The sequence below is a fragment of the Sarcophilus harrisii genome, chromosome 1 (assembly GCF_902635505.1).
Source record: "Sarcophilus harrisii chromosome 1, mSarHar1.11, whole genome shotgun sequence".
NCBI lineage: Eukaryota > Metazoa > Chordata > Mammalia > Dasyuromorphia > Dasyuridae > Sarcophilus > Sarcophilus harrisii.
Window position 1 is genome coordinate 336,605,379 of NC_045426.1, and position 18,261 is coordinate 336,623,639.

The following is an 18,261-nucleotide window of genomic DNA, read 5'->3' on the forward strand; positions in this document are numbered from 1 at the left end:
GAGGGGAAAGAGAGAAGAGGGAGCTCCCAATGAATGGGCTCCATTTGTTCTGTAAAATATGAGGTAAGTTTCCCAGTTGAGAATGGGGGAAGGGGAAAACATGGGAGGTTTGGAGAGAAATGGAAAGATATGAAAGAGTCATCATAGAGAATGGGATAGTAATTTGATAAGACACATAGATACAAGGGCTCAGTTGAGGTGTATAGCATAAATTTATAGAGGACCCTGTCAGAATTGTTGTGTGATTTTCTCCAACTTTAATCAGCAGCACGTGTGTAGGAATGAAGTTAAACAATGCTGAAAGTGATCTAAGGTTGAGGCTAGGCAGGGCATACATTCAAGAGAGGAAGACAGTTACATTGGTTCTCCAAGGGGTCAATAATGGGAAAAGAGGAGAGAGGGGCTAATGCAGGAAAGTTAGCCTGTTGTAAGAGACTTCAGAAGCCAACTTCCTCACTTCATTTTATTTTTTTTCAAATTAACAAATTTTATTTTATCTCTCACTCCCCCCAACTGAAAAAACAAAACCTCAAAACAAATACAAATCGGCAAGCAAAACAAATTCATGTACTGACTATGTCCAAAATATATGTTTTATTCTTGTCTCTGAGTCTGTCACCTCTCTTGTCAGGAAGTGGGCAATATGTTTCACCAACAATCTTCTGGAATTGTGGTTGGTCACTGCATTGATCAAATTTCTTAAGTCTTTCAAAATTGTCACTATAATGCTGTTATTACATAAATTGCTCTGGTTCCACTCCATTCTATATCATTTTATACAAGTATTTCCAGGTTTTATCTTTTCATAATTTGTTACACCACAATATTATCCCATTATATTCATATATCATATTTTCCCAGCCATTTCCCCTTGTTTCCTGGTTGGTGAGCACTAGCCACCCCAAAGAACCAACACACAGGCTTACAGCAAGCTTAAAGATTTCACTTCCCCTCTCTCTTTTCAGTGCCATAGAAATCTGGGCTTCAGGCTGGAGAAGCTTGCTAGTTTTATCAGTCTGTGCCATTGCAGCATTCTGTGCTGCAAAAGATCTCTGCAGAAGGACAATTCATGATTAATAATGTGTTTGATAGTGCTATTATTCCTTTCTCAAGAGAAACTCTTTTTAAGGATCTGTGAATATTTTCTCTCTAATTTTCATCTCAAGGTAGGGATTTGGAGATTTAATGAACTATCAAAATTATTCAGCTATTTAAATTTTAAAGCTAGATATTCCAACAAAATGTAACAATCTAGCATTGTTTTGTCTTGCTTATCTCAATAAAACTGTGTGATCTGTATCGATTATATATATATTTACAACATAAATCCTTAATATTGAAGTCCTATTGGTTCATGATACATTTCAATCAGAATTGACATTTATGATCCCTCAAATTTATTTATCATTAAATTCAACACACATTAATTTATTAAGTGACTGTTGTATGTATGACACTAGTATGTGTTTATACATGTTATCTTGACCATTCTACTTGTTATCTTATATACAAAAGACACCTAAAAACCTTTTGTACTATAATACTACAGTATAGAATTAAGTTATAGTCTACTTCTCTTGAATAAATTTCAACTTCTTTCACCAATGTTCGAAAAACATTTATTAAGCATTTTCTGTGGGTATGGCTAACAAATGGAGAGCTTGACTTCTGGTAGCTATTAAACATAGAAAAAACTAGAGGGAATAAAAGATTTAGAGGAAAGCCTGCAACACCACTTAGGAATTTGGGAAGATACATCATTTGGTTTACTATAATTGTCTATACAAATGGAAGTAAATAAAGGAACATTGGGAGAGAAAAATAAATATTTGGAGAGGAAAATTAAAGATTATCTGCCTTGGAAAGTTCCTGATAAATTGCTTCTCAGAAATAGATAATTTCTGTTATAACATTTTAAAGAAAGGTGATCTATAAACTTCCCTTAATGTTTAACAACTGTGTGTGGAAATTCAACTAAATATCTCCTCCAGCAGTTCAAAACTATTTTCTTTCATTCTATTCTCAGGGGAAATAACCTTTTGGTGGCCATCTTTCTTTATCTTCTTTACAATGTTATAGTTAGTACTTCAGTCAATCTGTGATCCCTTGATGTGGGTATCCCCTCCATGAGTAAAAATCATAATTCATCCATGTTTTATCATCAGGGTGATCCCCACCTCTTTTACACAGATATGCTGAATGTGTTTTGAGGCCTCCTTTGAAGTCTTTCATTCCTTCTAGTCCTTTTTATATTTAATGGATACCAGGAACAGTAAGATTGACCATTTTTGTTAGTCATACACATAGAAAATGCTTAATTAATGTTTATTGAGTAAATGTTGGTAAAAGAAATTGAAATTCATCTAAGAGTAGACTGAATAAATAATCTAAAACTATAGTCAAAAAGGTTTTTAGTCAAGTTCTGTGTATGAAATTGTATTGAATAGAATGGGCAGGATAACATGTAAAGCACTTTACAAACCATTACATTCTAGCTGCCATTATTATCACTGGTAATAATAATAATAGTAAATTATATAATAATGCCTTTAGAAACTTATGATTTAAATGTATTTTTAAAAAGTGGGGATGTATTCACTTTCATACATATCAGAAAAAAGCCTTTTTCCAATTTTTTTTTCCCCACTGCTCCCTTTGGCTGAGCCTAGGATTTCAGTGAAGGGTCTAGTCTGAGAAGAGAGAAAGCAATTACATGGAGAGTGTCTAAGGAGGGCAGTGAATGTATACATACAATCTCAGTGTAGATTGCATGGCTGGATCCCATATGCCATGACTATGATTATAATACTTCTACTGCCAACTGATTGCTGTCTCTCTGAACAGGATCAAGGGCCTCCTGCTGCATTGTGAAAACTCAAAAATGTTTATAGAGAGGGTCAAAGGTATGTGTGGAGGATTCTTAGTTAACCTTGCAGCCTACTTCATTATAAGCTCTTAAAAACAAAGATTGTAGGAGGCTGTGCTATACATTTTGAAATGTAGCTGGGTGCAATAACATATGGACACTTGGTGGAGCTATCTGGCAGGATTTAGAATTTTAAGATAGAAACTGAAAAAATGAAGGGGTATTCACTGTTTTGACTCTTGTTTGTAGAACAGAACCATTTCCTCTAGACCACATCTTTTTCTTTCCGCAGAGTGGACTTAGACCTTAGTCATTGTCCTCAATTCCCTGAGCATTCTTGAGAAGGAAACAATTGGGAAGATAAAGGGGCTTAGAGACAGCCATTCCCCCTAACCAAACCACCAATGTTCTTAATTCTTCACTCTAGCATGAAGGCAGAAAACCCCTAGATTGTTTATCTCTTCTTTAAGGATGAAAGTTTATCACAATAAATCAATCAAACCTGTAAGATTATCTATCAACCTTTGTTTTGTTTTGCTTTGCTTTTAGGTGGGAGGAGAGAAAAAAATTCTTTACAATCTGGTTGTTGTTAGCCTTTTGTTCTTGAAGAGAACCCATGACATCAGAAGGGTGATATCTTGATTTATAAGTGAATTATATTTAACTAAGGCAAGGCCCTGCAGTCATCAGCCTAACTCTCTGCTCTGGAGAAGTCCATTGGCAAGATATATAGAACAGGATGACTGGAGATGGCCTTAGATATATTGGAGATCCTTAGATATATAACTGGAGGAAAGGTTTATCCTTTCTGATCTTTTCTTTCTATTAATCAGGAGACTTTATGTTCATTCTCATGATCTCAATCCAAGAGTTTTAGCTCTAACTGGTACTTCAACTTTCATCATGTATTTTTCCAATGCAGTTGAGTTACAAATATGTTTTTGATGATTCCTTGGGGATATTAAGGGAAGTTTGTAGTGTAATATAAAGCAGTTTTCTACTTGCATGACTTTTGCTCTCTTAATAAAAACATATCTTGCTTATGATCGGTGTCAAGTTGCAGATTTATACTAATCTTTTGGTGCTGGAGAATGAAGTAGAATGTTAGGACCAGCAAGGGAATGGAAACTTCCACCTTTTTAGGACAGGGATAGTAGTTTTTAGGTTGTTGTTGACCAAACCCATCATGTCATCAGTATAAGGAGGACCCAATGAAAAGCAACTTGGCCAATAAAGATGAATAATTTTTCTTTAACCCAAAGTCTTAGAAAACTGCTTGGGGAGCCAAGAGATCAAGTGACTTGCTTGGGTCAAATAAGTCTCAGAGGTAGACTGTGAACCAAAAGTGAGTAAAACCTCTAGCATCCTAGAACTCTACCTTGGAAAGCATAACATAGAAGAAAAAAAAAAGTATAGCTCTGCTATTTAACTACAAATATGGCTTTAGGCAATTTATTAAATCTCTGTGGATCTCAGTTTCCATTTTTGTAAGATGAAGAGATTATAGAAGATGATTTCTAAAATTCTTTCTAGTTTTACTGATCTTTGACAGTGATTTTAGCAGAAGGTTATGGAGACCAAAGCTGTGACCTTCAGAACCTGTGTTACATTGTGGCAGCAATGCCATGTGATTAAATGAGGAATAGTTCTCTAATGGCATTCAACTTTCTTCTTGACGGCCTTTAGACTATTATACAAGAGGGAATTTTTCAAATGATATGTAATACATTTTCCCACACAGACCTTCCATTCTAATTAGACTACTCTATTCATTTCCTCTAAACAAGATTTTTGCATTCCTATTTCAACCACTTTGCTTTTTTTTCCTGCCAAGAAGTATCATTCCCTGAATGAATAAGTTATGGTATATGAATGTTATAGAATGTTATTGTTCTATAAGAAATGATTACAGGATGATTTCGGAGAGGCCTGAAGAGACTTACATGAACTGATGTTACGTGAAGTGAGTAAACACGGCAACAGCAATATTATATGATGATCAACCCTGATGAATGTGACTTTTTTCAACAGTGAGGTGATTCAGGCTGATTCCAATTGCCTTGGGATGGAGAGAGCCATCTGCAAACAAAAAAAGGACCATGAGGACTGAATGTGGATTATAACATAATATTTTCATAGTATTTTTATTTGTTTGCTTTTTTTTCCTTTTTGATATTTTCTTGGGCAGCATGATAAATGTGAAAATAATGTATAGAAGAATTGCACATGTTTAACATATATTGGATTACTTGATGTTTAAGGGAGGGAAATAGAGAGGAAGGGAGGAAGAAAAATTTGGAATACAAGGTTTTGCAAGGGTGAATGTTGAAAACTATCTTTGCATGTATTTTGAAAATAAAAAAACCCTATTATTTAAAAAAAATCAAAATGGCAAAATTAATTATATATATATACATATATATATATATATATATATATATATATATATGTATGTGTGTATGTGTGTGTATATATTTATTTATTTATCTAGGGGAAAAAAAAAGAAATGTCATTCCCACTCCCTTCTGCTTACCTGAATATTACTTGTCTTCCCAAACCTAGCTGAAGTCCATTCTCATGTATTCACAGAATTCTAGAACTAGAAGGATATGGAGACCCCTTTACTTTTATAGGTCAGGAAACAGAGATATGCCTCTTCTACTCTCTGGATAATGAACCAGTGCTGGACTTTCACAGCTAACCTTAATAGGGTGCTGAGAAAGTGTTACACTCTTTTGGTACAAAAAAATTTAAAAATTACCCTTGTTTACTGTCAAACTTTTTCTTTAAGCTAGAGAAATACAAAATTCTTAGGATGTGTCTCTGGCCAATGCATATAAACCCTGCATTTGTTCAAAATCACTTTGAACAAAACAAAACCTTTCTAATAAACACAGTTCAGCAGTGAACTGGCCCTGAGAGAGATAAAGGCTAAGGAGATGTCACTTCATTGCCACTCTTGAGTTCAAGTCCCAATCCTGCCACTAATCATTATTGATGATATGATCACTTCAATACTATGATCAATGGCTACTCATCTTCCAAGACCAGAGGGAAGGAAAAGGATGAAAGACCAATAAAGTTTTGAGGTGAGGAAAAGAGATAAGAAAATTCATGTTGGATAGCCCTAATGTTTGGGGGAAATGGTTAGAGGTAGCAATTGGGTTTCATTGAGCCAAGGGGAACATTTGAGCCTATAGCAAAACAGATGCAAAGCCTGTCTTTACCTTCAGCGTCTCCCACAGAAGGAAGGTGAGAGCATGGAGGCACTGCTGAGATGTTCCTTTCTCTCAGGTTGTAGATGGTGCTAGAGAGCTGCATATAATTAGATATACAGCATCAGGATTCAACTATCCTCCAATATGCATTACATCTGATGAGCTTGCTCTGATCATGGGACCACAGGATTACGATGAGTGATTGTTGATATAGAAGTTATTTTAGAATCAATTAAAACCTGTCCAACTAAAACTATTTAAGCAAGCTGTTAATTTTGAATATGGGAAATTATTAAAACTGAGGACATGACTCTCACCATTTCTTGGGGAAGCTAAGTGACTTGCTTGGGCAAAAATTACAAAGCCGGCAGAACTGAAATTTGAATCCAGTTCTGTTGATTGCAGAGAAATTTAACAAACAAATGCTTGCTGAATTGAATTAAAATAAAACAATCACCACAATGAGATTGCCAGAAGAGCACAGAAACCATTTTGGCCAGTAAATACAATTTCTTTGCCAAGCAGATAATATATATGAGTGAATGAAAATGCATTGATTAAGTATTACTATGTATAAAGTACTTTACTAAGCACTTAAGTTATATAGAGGAAAAGCAAAACAATCCTTTTTGTCAAGGAGTTCACATTCCAATAAGGGGAGATGAGAGATAACAATTTTTAGCTGAGAATCAGATGGAAAGGTCCAGTGGTCCTAAGGATTCAGTCACAAATAGTAATACATCTTCTTTAGTTGATTTTCATTGATAAAATAATATCCATTTCTGATGTGAAATCCATTTGATAGTGTCAAGGACTTTAGTGTTGAGAACTTTCTGGGTCTTCAATAGCTGTTGAAATTTCAGAACTGATGAAATAAGGATTAGCTGCAGAAACAGTAACTAGGTCATGTATCTCTACAAGGATTGCTCCCATGTATTATGAAGTTTGTCAGTGACCTGGGATGGATGGAGGAAAGTTGTTGTTATTCCTTGAACTCTTAGGGGCAGAGTCCTGTGCTGTCTTCAAGGAGGTCTGAGAGAGAGGCAATTGAGTTTATGATGGTGGTTTGGTCATCTTGGCCATTATTGATATAAAAATAGAGGGTCTCCTTTTTTAAAACTATGAGAAGCCACTAGGTAAGCCCTTTAAGGAAATTTCCCATAGCACAGAATATCTTCAGTGACACATTTGACAAGTGTAGAAAAATATAAAATTTTACTCTGTTACTGCTGAGTGATTTTTTTAAAAAAGTATTTGACTTGTGAGAACAAAATACAACTTTAAAGTTTCCAAATCCAAATTTTCTTCCTTGTATATGTTAATGATTGTGAGGGAAAATTTGTTCACCAATTCAACAATCTCTATTCATATCCAGAAAGCACAAAACAGAGGATTTATTCACCAAAGGTATCATGGAGGATAATCTGGTACAAGTCTAAATGGTATAGGGATTTCCTATAATTCACAGGTGAAATTGTGCTGAATGCCCCAGAATGCATCTCCTCAATGAGAAATATAGGCAACTCAAAAAAGATCAGTTTAGTAAACTGTGAAAGCAGATTGGCATATGGATTGATAGGCAGCCCATTAATTCCTAGGACATCAGTACAACATATCTTGTACTATTACTATAGATTGATTTTGAACTGAGCTTAGAACTGTAGAATAAGTTATTGGATTACATATGAGAAACTGCATGGTGCTTTGGTTCCAAGCTGCTTCTCATTGTCAGAACCCATCTTTTAAAACAGCAGTATTCTAGAGATGCTGTATTATTGCAAATCACAGTATTTTATTTTTTTTCTAATTACATGTAAAGACAATTTTCAACAGTCATTTATTACAAGATTTTGAGTTCCAATTTTTTCTCCTTCCCTTCCTCCTGCAGTAAATCTTCTAACAGCATAACCTCAGAAGAATAAAAACTGCTTATGATATAGCAATGGAAAGAAACATAAGTGTAAATAAGGTTCACCATATTGCCAATGTGGCTTGATGGAGAGAATTCCTGCCTCAGAGTCAGAATCACCTAGATTTAAGTCCCATATACTGGTTCTGTGACCCAAGAAAGGCACTTAACCTCTCATGATTGTAAGGCAAGTCTATAAAATTAAGCTATAATATATATAATATATATATATAATATAATAGCAGTTGTCTATCTGAATTGGTAGATTCACACCAAATTCACACTTTCACACCAAAAACTTCCTAAACCAATGACACAGATATGGACAAAATAAATAAAAATTACACACACACACACACATACACACACAAAAAACAAAAATGAAGACTGGCTTGCTTTTTCAGGAATAAGCATAGCATAATAATTTGAGGAGACAGTCAGATCAAGGAAATTTTTTTTTTAAGATGGGAGATACTTGGCCATATTACAGATACAAGATTCATTAGATAAGGAAAGACAAAAAAAAATTAGAAGGGAAGATGTTGTAAGGAAAATTTAATGTACCAGTTCTCTCCTCTAGCTCTGTCATCTTTAACTTTGATTAAGGAGCTCATTTATGCTTTCATCCATATCATTATTAAAAATATTAAACATCACAAGATTAAGCTTATCACAACATATGGTGCCCGAACGTAGGACATAAGAAACACAAGAAACAAAGAAGCAGCAGTGCTTGAGAGTTGTTTGTAAGTAGGATCCTCCCAAGAGAGATCCTTCCATAACCCGAGGGGAAGGAAAGGGAGAAGAGATCCAGTAGTCAGGGAATCATCATCATCCTCTCACATGAAGAGATCCAGAAACCATTAATGACTATTCTTGTAGAGCCCACATTTCACCACCTTATTCAAAAGCACTGCATATCTTTGTAAAATATTTATAAAAATCCAAATTTTTATAAACATAGTAAACCCTTAAAAAAGAAATGAAGTCAAATTAGGGATAATCTGATTTTTAATTTTTATTAAAAACCAAAATTTGGTTTTTATATCTTCATTCCCAAATCTATCCCAATTGTTTCCCTAAAAGCAGCTAAATGACACTTCGAGTCAGTTCAAATCTGACTTTAAACATTTATTAGCTGTTTAATCCTGGGCAAGTCACTTCTCTCTCTTTTTAAAATTGTTTTTTTTTTTTTTTGGTTATACTTGTATACTAACTTTTAAAATATACATTTCTCTTGTTGTTTTTATTTTTTTATTATAGCTTTTTATTTGTAAAACATATGCATGGGTAATTTTTCAACATTGACCCTTGCAAAACCTTCTGTTCCAAATTTTCCCCTTCTTCCCCCCACTCCCTCCCCTAGATGGCAGGTAGTTCAATACATGCTAAATATGTTAAAGTATATGTTAAATCCAATATATGTACACATATTTATACAGTTATCTTGCTATACAAGAAAAATCGTATCTAGAAAAAAGAAAAAAAATCTGAGAAAGAAAACAAAAATGCAAGCAAACAATGACAGAAAGAGTGGAAATGCTATGTTGTAGTTCACACTCATTTCCCGTAGTTCTCTCTCAGGGTGTACATGGCTGTCTTCATTACTGAACAATTGGAACTGGTTTGAATCCTCTCAATGTTGAAGAGAGCCATGTCTATCAGAATTGATCTTCGTATAATCTTATTGCTGTGTATAATGATCTCCTGGTTCTGTTTATTTCATTTAGCGTCAATTCATATAAGTCTCTCCGGGCCTCTCTAAAATCATCCTGCTGGTCATTTCTTACAGAACAATAATATTCCATAACATTCATATACCACAATTTATTCAGTCATTCTCCAACTGATGGGCATCCATTCAATTTCCAATTTCTAGACACTACAAAAAGGGTTGCCGCAAACATTTTTGCACATTTGGGTCCCTTTCTCTCCTTTAAGATCTCTTTGGGATATAAGCCCAGTAGTAGCACTGCTGGATCAAAGGGTATGCAGAGTTTGATAGCTTTTTGAGCATAGTTCCAAATTGCTCTCCAGAATGGTTGCATTTGTTCATAGTTCCACCAACAATGTATCAGTGTCCCAGTTTTCCCACATCCCCTCCAACATTCATCATTATCTTTTCCTGTCATTTTAGCCAATCTGAGAGGTGTGTAGTGGTACCTTAGAGTTGTCTTAATTTGCATTTCTCTGATCAATAATGATTTGGAACACCTTTTCATATGACTATAAATAGTTTCAATTTCTTTATCTGAAAATTGTCTGTTCATATCCTTTGACCATTTATCAATTGGAGAATGGCTTGATTTTTTATAAATTTGAGTCAATTTTCTATATTTTGAAATGAAGGCTTTATCAGAACCTTTGACTGTAAAAATGTTTTCCCAGTTTATTGCTTTCCTTCTAATGTTATCTGCATTAGTTTTGTCTGTACTAAAACTTTTTAACTATTAATATAATCAAAATTTTTTATTTTGTGATTAATAATGATCTCAAGTTCTTCTTTGGTCACAAATTCTTTCCTCCTCCACAGGTCAAGAGGTAAACTATCCTATGTTCTTCTAATTTGCTTATAATATTCTTTATGTCTAGATCATGAACCCATTTTGCCCTTATTTTGGTGTTTAGTGTGGGTCAATGCCTAATTTCTGCCATACTAGTTTCCAATTTTCCCAGCAATTTTTGTCAAATAGTTAATTCTTATCCCAAAAGCTGGGGTCTTTAAGTTTGTCAAACACAGACTGCTAAAGTTATTGATTATTTTGTCCTGTGAACCTAACCTATTCCACTAACCAACCAGTCTATTTCTTAGCCAATACCAAATGGGTTTGGTGACCGTTGCTTTATAATATAATTTTAGATCAGGTACAGCTAGGCCACCTTCATTTGATATTTTTTCATTAGTTCCCTTGAAATTCTTGACCTTTTGTTCTTCCAGATGAATTTTGTTATTTTTTCTAAGTCAGTAAAATAGTTTTTTGGGAGTTTGATTGGTATAGCACTAAAACAATAGATTAGTATTGTCATCTTTATTATATTCACTCAGCCTATCCAAGAGCACTTAATATTTTTCCAATTGTTTAGATCTGACTTTATGTGGAAAGTGTGTTGTAGTTTTGCACATTTCTTTATGAATCATGTTGAGAGAAAAAAATCTGAAAAGGAAAAACCAGGAGAGAAAAAAACAGAAAAAAAGAAGTGAACATAGCATCATGTTGCTGATTTACATTGAATCTCCATAGTTCTCTTTCTGGATGCAGATGTTTTCCATCCAAAGTTTATTGGAATTGCCTTGGCTCACTAAACCACTGAGAAGAACCAAGTCATTCATAGTTGATCATTGCAGTCTTGCACTCTGCAAGAGTTCATGTAAATCTTTCCAGGCCTTTCTAAAATCAGCTTGTTCATCATTTTTTTATAGAACAATAATAATCCATTACCTTCATATACTACAATTTATTATTATGCCTTTCCTCTCTCCACTTCTAGGCCAAATTTAATCACTGTAATTACCTAACACTCAAGATTTTTAATTGTTTTTGTTGTTGTTATTGATCCTCCTTATTTGCAATGTTATGGTCATTGGGTATATTATTTTCTTGGTGCAGGATCTGCTCTTGATAAAGTTACAAGGACTGTTTACAACCCCTTTCTTTTTCAAGATGTCCAATGACATTTCTTCAAGCTTTTTCTTAATGCCCCTCAGTGCTCCATATACCCATTTCCCCTTCCCAGCACACAGCTGTAAAAATCAAGTTCTTTTCTCCCTGCAGAAGATGCCTCCTCTCACAAAGCACCTTGAGGCAGGCAACTCCGTCCAGTGTTGAACCCCAAGAAGAAAAATCACAGCCACCCCCCCACACACACCTCTTCCTTGCCATTAGGACTGGAAATTGAGTTTTTTAAAAGAGCCCAGGAAAAACCTTGAAGCTCTGACCATCTTTACATACCACTGTGTCATCACCTCCAGATGCTTTATCTCAATCCTTGCTAGGATAATTCCCACTCCTTTTGAGTATTGCCCCTCACCTCACCGTCTCCTGTCCTTGAACTTCTTATCTTGACCCCTATCCTGTTCAGGATTAAGTTATGATCTTTTCCTGGAATTATGGCTTGTCCATCCTCCCCGTGACTTTGCCCCCATCTGCTTTTGTTTCCCCTATCAAACCCTAGTTAGCTAAAACCCTATCTAAGTTCCCTGACTCGGTTTATCTGGGACCAATGCTTTGGGCAAGAGTCCCACCGGTCAGCTAGCTTACACTCCACTCCACTCCACAAAACTCCTTTTGCTTCCGAGTTTAGCCAAACACAGAATTTCGGAGCTAAAAAGCACTTCAGAGGCAAGTCAAACTAAGCGAGAATCGCCCCTATCTCATCCCTTACGGCCTGAGCCCCCTGAAAGTGAGAGCCCACTACCTCTTCCTTTCCTGCGGGACTTGCAGTCGGGTAGCGGGACTGTTCCGCAGCTCCCAGGGGGAAACCTGCAACAAAGCATCCCAGAAACAACCTGACGGGGTAGAAAACGTCAGACCAGAACTACAACTCCCAGAGAGGCTCGGCAGGCTGGCCCGCCTACCTCCGCCTCTTTCTAATGACTACCAATCCTGTCTCGCGCTCGGCAGGATGGACCAATCACAGGGGAGCTACCGATACATAACTTCCTGCCCTCGAGTTTGCACTTCCACCCCCCATTCGGGACATCCTTTCGCGATAAAATAATGAATCTTCAGCTCGGTGGCGGCTTCCGTAGGGCTTCCTTCCCTGGACGGATCGGGTGTTTGAGATAGAAATCCTTTCCCTTCCCTATTTTCCCGGCGGCTTTTCGTGCTGGGACCCCGAGATGAGCCCAGGAGAACGGAGACCCGAGAGGATGAGGCCCCAGGAGGGGATGTCGTGCAGTGGGCGGAGTCTCGGGAAAGCCGACCTGCCCAAGGCTTCCTGTTCGTTTCAGGCTACTTCCTGTGAGTCGCTGGCAGACTCCGAAACACTAACCTGGTCTTTAGGCCCCTTCTCATTTCTTTTTGTCCCGATATTTCCTGTGGGGTTTTCACGTGTCCTTCCAGTTTCCAGGCGCAGCTTAAAAGTCGCCACGGAGTGAAACGTCTTTTTTTTTTTTTTCCCTTAGAGTAATTTACAATACCCACGTGGCACGCACCTCTCGCCTTCCTTTGTGCCCCTCGCGTGCCTGCCGAGTAAAGGCTGCCGCATTTCGAGAAGCTTGGAAATTCTCGGTTTGGAGTTTAAAATACTGCCTCAAACACTGAGTAACCCCTGGAAAAGTCTGTTAACCAGTGCTCAGCACGGTACCTGGACCACACTTTGGAACTTAATAAATGTTGATTGATTAACCCCTCTGGGCCTGTTTCCTAATCTGTAAAATGGGGTTAAATTCATAGCATCCACCTTCTAGGATTGTTAGGATCGAATAAGCTATTGTATACATAGTGCTTTGCAAATTTTAAAGTATTATGTGAGTGCTAGCTATTTTTCATTTAATAGAATAAATTAATAGGATATTATAATTATTAATAGGACATATAAGGTCCTTGAGGGCATCCACAGAATTTTATGCAATGCATGTACTATTCCTTGGTAAACATTTTCTTTGTAAACTTTGAGTACTAAGTAACTAACAGTACTAAGGGGTTAATATTAACAATTCAGAAATTCAATGTAACAATTATTAACCACTACCTTATGTATAAGATACTGTATTTAGTACTGGGAAATGCAAGAATATACCTTATGTATAAGATACTGTATTTAGTAATGGGAAATGCAAGAATATACCTTATGTATAAGATACTGTATTTAGTACTGGGAAATGCATGGACAGCCATGAATAGATGATGAATTGAAAAATCTGGATCCTTGTGTTTTGTATATTATTCCTGTTAATATGTAATACATATATACATACATACATTCACATATTTGTTCTTGGGGAAAACAAACTTCCAACCAGAACCTAAACATCTTGTAATATTTTTCAGTTTCGTATGATTCCTTGTGACCCAGTGGACCATATTGTCCAAGGAGTTTTCCTGGCAAAGATACTGGAGTGGTTTGTCATTTCCTTCTCCAGCATATTAAGGCAAGCAGAAGTTACTATCTTGGAAGTAAGCTGCTGAAACTCTCTGGGAGTTCTGGTCTAACTCAAATTTGAACTCAGGGTTTCTAGATTCCAGGCCTTACATTTTATTCACAGAGCTATCTAGTTGGTCCAGAGCCTAAATTATAGTGTACCAAATTTCACACACAGAGGGAGCTTTGAAATTTCAAGGTGCTGTTCCCTGCTAGAATGAGATTATCTGCTGAGTCAAATGATGTCTGAGGCTTTCATCTCCCTTCATTTCTTGCATCTTTGGAGCAAGGTGGTCTTTAGAAAGGGAAGGTGAAGGATGTTGCTGCTTGGGATCAGGAATATAGTCTACAAGGAAATGATTCAAATCCTGAGACATTTTGACAGTGTTTTTAGCATGTTCTGTTATTAGGAGGCAGTTATAACAAGAAGGTCCACGGTTCTGAAATGGACAAAAGACTGGCCCCCTCATCCCTGGGTCAAGGGGCCTTGGGATTATAGGAAGGTTGCTTAAACTAAATTAAGGGAAGTGTTTTTTACGTTCAGACAGAATGCTTGTCTAACAGTGTCAGACATCCTGTAAGCTCCCCAGCCTCCCCCTTCTTGAGCGAGAAGTCGAGTCACTGTTGTAACTGCAAGGCAGAACAAGAATTGCTTATAAGCCTGTCTCTATTTGGGTTCGAGGTGGTACTCTACTGAGAGTCCATCTAGTCCATCCCAGCTGGCAAATAAACAATAAATGATTTCTAAATTGCAAAACACCTTGGCTGTCCTGAATTTTATTGCCTGGGCTATTTCAGTTCTAAAAATAGTAAACCTATCCAAAAAATCCATATATTTAGAAGTCTAATAATATAAAAGACTGGAAGGAAACTCAGATATCAATAAGTTCAGCTTATGCCTTTAACAAAGAGTATAACAGGAAACTGAGGACTTTTCAGAATAATCACTTGATGACTCCAGACCCAATTGCAAAGGTCTGTTAAATCTTCAAGGCTCTGGAAAGGAGAACAAAAGACTTGCCCTTCTAATAGAAATATCTGAGGTGATCTCCTGGACCTTTACTTAACTGCTTAGAGAAGAATCTAACTATTTAATGGCCTGGAGATATTCAGAGAGGTCTATAAACTGGCTAATCTCTATTTGTTGGTTGAGGAAGCCTAAAATAAACTAAACCTCCATGGTTATTCTAGTTTAATGGATTACTTGCCTCTGAACAAATCTCCTTATTGTGGGGGATTATATGGTTTCTTATAAAACTATTAAATAAGGTAAATTGAATCTATAACTTGGATTCAGTATTCTCTGAGGGGTTTGGGAAAATGAAATATATGCTCATACTGGCTCAAGTAAACAGTTGTAAACCTTGTGAAACAGACCATCATAAATCCTTAAACTTAGGAAAACACACCTGCAAATAGTAAAACTGACCATATGGGCCTGACTGGAATTTGGGAAATTTGTGCCACTATATGGGGAAGTTAGAATTGATCAATCAGGGAAAAGGGGATGTCATGGATTTTTGTGTTTGTGACAATATAACCCCCTTCAACCTCTGTGGAAATTGACCTCCACTCTCTGTTAATTAGTTAGTCAACCCTCTGCTTCCCATGGGATTCTAAGATTCTAATAAACACTTCTATTCTTCACTTGAGATATCTCTGAGTATTTTTTAATTGGATTTGCCATAGCACACAACAAGAATCTCTCCTATAACATCTAGGATACTGGAGCACTCTCTCTGATACTGCCACTGTATCTGACCCTGCCTCATTTCTACTATACTTTTGATCTTTACTTGAACAAGAAATAGTCCAGGTAAACTGGAGATCTGAATGTCACTTTATAAACTCTGGAAGAAGACTTCAGGCTCATGTGATCTAAACCTTTAAATTTAAAAATGAAGAAATTGAATCTCAAGAGATTTTAAATGACTTGTTCAAACTCACTCAATTTAGTTGAAGAGCTTGATTCTCTACTATACCATGCTGATTGTAATTTTGATCCTAAAATATCATGTTTAGTTGCTTGGTGTAGTACCTAAGTCACAATGAGAGATTAATTTAATTTAAACATACATATATATCTACATCTAGATATTTATATATGTTATATGCATATAATATGACAAGTTTCATGTTTGTCTTGCTACTGTCTTTTAGATTGAATTAAATATTTACAATAGGAAAAAGTGCCTTACCTATTTTCAAAGGACTTGAACACATGAAAATTCTTCAGAGGTAGGAGGAATTTTTCCATTATGAGATACTCTTTTTAAATAAGACATGTATCCCTTAACATTTTCTCAGATTAGGTACACAAGACACAATAGTAAATGACCATAGTAACCAATGTTTGATAAACCTAAGGACCTCAGTTTCTGGGATAAGCACTCATTATTTGACAAAATTTTCTGAGAAAACTGGAAAACAATAGGATGCAAATTAGGTATAAATCATAAACCAACACCTCACACTATATACACCAAGATAAGGGTGGCACCATAATCAAATTAGAAGAGCAAGGAATAGTCTACTTGTCAGATATATGAAGAGTGGAAGAATTCATGGCCAAACAAGAGAAAGAAAGCATTACAAAATGCAAAATTGATCATATGATTTTATTTTTTAAAAAACCACACAAACCTTTTGTATTAACAAAAGCAATGTAACCAAGCTTAGAAGGAAAGCAGAAAGCTCTATCTGATAAAGGCCTCATTTTTTGACTATATAGATAACCAAGCCTATTTATAATGATACAAAGTCATTCCCCAGAAAAAAACTGGAAAGACTTGTACAGATGCAAAGTAAAATGAGCTAAAAGATATGAACAGGCAGTTTTCAGATGAAGAAAACAAAGCTATTTATAAGCATGTGAAGAAATGCTCTAATGCACTTTTGATTACAGAAATGCAAATTAAACAGTTGAGATGTACCTATCAGGTTAGCTAATATGACAGAAAAGGAAAGTGATAAATGTTGGCAAGTATGTGAAAAAATCGGAATACACTATTGGTGGAGTTGTGAACCGATCCAACCATACTAGAGAGTAACTTGGAACTTAGCCCAAAGGGCAACCAAATGGCATACCCTTTAATCCAACAATACCATTACTACTAGATCTATATCCCAAAGAGATCATTTAAAAGAGAGAAATGGACCTACTTGTGCAAAAATATTCATAGAAGCTCTTTTCTTAGTGGCAAAGAATTAAAAAGTGAGAGAATACCTATCAATTGGAGAATTACTGAACAAGTAATAATGGAATACTATTGTGCAATAGAAAATATCAAACAGGCAGATTTCAGGAAAAACTGGAAAGACTGGTACAAAATAATGCAAAAATGAATTGAACCAGGAAAACATTGTAAAAAGTATCAGCAACATTGTGTGATGATCAACTATACTGACTCAGTTCTTCTCAGCAACACCATGATCCAAGACAAGTATAAAGAACTCACAAAGGAAACTGCTATCCATATCCATATAAAGAACTGATGGACTCTGAATGTGGATTGAAGCAAATTTTCTTCACTTACTTTATTCTTTCTCGTGATTTTTCCCCCTTCTGATTTGTTTCTTCTTTCACAACTGTGACTAATATGGAGATTTGTTTTGCATGATATCACATGTATGAACTAAATCAAACTGCTCACCGTTTTCCGAAGAGAGGAAGGAAAGACAGGAAGGGAGAATTTGGAACTCAAAATCTTGTAAAAATTGAATGCTAAAAATTTTCTTGACAAGTAATGGGGAATTGTATGTTATTTAATAAAAAAAAGAAAAAAGATATTAAAGAAAAATCTTACTTCTCTTGTTTCTCAAACTCTTCTGCTCCTGTGATATTGCCATCTCTGGCTGCTTTTTGCCTGGCTGACTTTTTTTCCCTCTCCTTAATATATATGCCATCAATTTAGACCCTAGAGGCAGAGGTGACTGAAAGCTTAGCTCATGATGAGTTAATGAAAATAACAGGATGCGTGACCACCAGCTCCTGCTTCTTTACCCCACCCCACCCCCACCTATGTAGGGACTCATTGTGATGTACATCATGATGTGCCAGGTCTTCTTCAAGTGCCAGAATGTCTACCATCTGGAATACCTCCTCCCTGGGTCTCAGGGATAATAAATCTAGTTCAGAGTTATTGGGAGATAGGACAAGGCTTCATATGTAGACAGCCATCTAT

General features: G+C 36.1%; 1 protein-coding gene across 1 annotated transcript in view; it reads right to left on the minus strand.

The window, feature by feature from the left end:
• Positions 1–18,030, minus strand: part of NAA60 (N-alpha-acetyltransferase 60, NatF catalytic subunit) — a 91,986-nt gene extending 73,956 nt beyond the window's left edge. Inside the window, exon 1 of the mRNA XM_031945623.1 lies at positions 17,884–18,030. The gene's annotated coding sequence lies outside the window, so the exon portion shown is untranslated. The remainder of the gene's footprint in view (positions 1–17,883) is intronic.
• Positions 18,031–18,261: the final 231 nt, after the last annotated feature.